The sequence below is a fragment of the Podarcis liolepis genome (assembly GCF_965112155.1).
Source record: "Podarcis liolepis genome assembly, chromosome: 5".
NCBI classification, from domain to species: Eukaryota; Metazoa; Chordata; class Lepidosauria; order Squamata; family Lacertidae; genus Podarcis; species Podarcis liolepis.
In genome coordinates, this window is record NC_139556.1 from 32,221,341 (window position 1) to 32,223,557 (window position 2,217).

Here is a 2,217-nt window from a genome sequence, read left to right on the forward strand (position 1 = left end):
CTTGATTGTCTTAATTTTTTATTTTCTATATTTCTTGGGCATTTTCTCTTCTGAAGGATAGTACACACAGCAAAGGAGCACTTTATCCATTCATACAAATGCATCTTTAAAGGGAAGTCCTTTAATAGTCCTAGTAATAGCTTGAAGCTACAGGTAAGATTGCCCTTTCCCCACTTTTATCTGCTCCTGTGCTTTTAACAGCAGTTTCATCTGCAGGCATTAGCAGATGCAACTAAATTCCACCTCAGTGTCTGGAGTGGAAGCTACTCCTAGTGATTTCTGCATCTGAAGCTCCTGTTAAAGGCACAATTACTTTAGGAACTTAAAAAACAAGGAATTAAAACATAAGACATAAGAAATAAAGCAAACACAAAATTAGCCTAAAAACAATTTGCAGACGTTAAAACCTTGGGAAAATTAAAAGTGCTTCATCTGGTGCTGAAATGACACACCAGGCAAGTTCTCCTGGGGAAAGCATGCTGCAGTTAAGGTGCCACCACTAAGTAGGCCTTTACTGCTGTAGTTACCCACCACACCTCAGTTGAGTATCTTGGTATACATGCAGACAAATGTGAAAACAAGCAGTGTTAAAGTATCCTGGAACCAAGCTTTTGAAAATCAAAACCAGCACTTATGCTTTCCAGGTATAATGTATTATAGCCTAATTGCAGTTTCCAAAGAGTCTTCAAAGGGAGCCCAATATATTATAGCACATTAATCTGTTATTAGCAGGTAATCGAGTTACTAGGGCATGGATTGCTGAGGTCAGGGTATCTCTGTCCATGTAAGCGGCTACAATAGAGGTGTCCTGATATTGTTATCGTTCCAAACTGTGCCACAGAGGCAGTGTGTACCTCCAAAAACACAGATGGGTCAAGGAGCACCCCAGACTCTAGCTTGTTTCTTTGAGGGAGTGAAGCCCAGTCTAGTGAAATATTACTAGTATTAGTAAAATATTACTCACCCAGGCAGTTTTCTACATTTCTAAATAGAGATGAGTGTCATCTGTATTTGAAGTCACCTCAAAACATGTTGGGAGACATGGCAGAACAGTGCAAGGTCCCATAGCAATAGATGGCAATAAGTGGAACTGCAGCTCTCTAGCACCATCTTCTTTCCAATCTCTGACCCATCCAGCCTGTCCAGAAGGACATCAAAAGCCAATGCAAAGTTCAGGAGAATCAACAGGATTATTGTGTAGTACGCCACTCTTTAAATATTTTAATTTAAATTGCTTTTTAGCTTTGGAAAGATAAGATATGGTTTCACTGTTGGGAGTTTGTGATTAACAATGTTCTCTTCTGTCTTAGTTGCTTAATTAATTTTCACACTTGCACTATTCCATTGCACAGAAGCTAAACACAATTGATCAGTTATTTTGGATTATTTTAGGGGAGGAAACCACAAATTGAAACTTTGTTGATTCCCTAAGGGTGACTTCTTTGACAGATGAACCAGCTGCTTGTCCTGAAAAGCTGTACTATTATGCTTTGTGGCATTTATATTGGCTGAGATTTTTTCTTCATCTGGTACAGCTCCTCTGCCGTTAAAGAGTTAAATAGCTGGCAAAAATAAGCACGTTTCGCAACTAATGCTTGTTTTGGAAAAAGCATATGTGTCTCTTGTAGCTAAGTGCTTTCAAAATAAAACCGTATTCCTGTTGCTGATACAGTCATTAATATTGTGGCAGAAATCAGTGTGGTTTGTTCTTTTGTCGTCTTGTGGCGTTTAGTTCTGTTTATTTAGTCCACGGAACGCTCAACACTGGATAACCCACCAGCTTTCATTTAAATTGGCATTTCTAACTGTACCTGAAATAATTAAACTACAGTATTGGCGGTTGGAGAGAAAATGTGAAGTATTCCCGTGGCGTGACTGCGCATTTGAGCACTGGAAATTTATAAGATTGGCCCAAACATATAAATATTAAAGCAGTAACATTTCGTTTTCTATTTTGGGCTCGTGGTTTTTCAACGCTTGGGGTGCATTCTGAGCTTCAGGTAGGCAGCGGGCGTCAGGAAGCGTTTCTGTTTGCCTCATGGCAGCGCAGAATCTGAGGCGCTTCTTTAGGCCCGAACCTTTCAACCTCGACATTCCCTCAAGGTGCCTACTCTACAGTAAGATGGCGCTGCTGTTATGACCCGCCAAGCAAACTGGCGACGGAATACGACGTAATGCAAATCGAAAGACGGCTTTCCTCATAGGATTCTTCGCTTC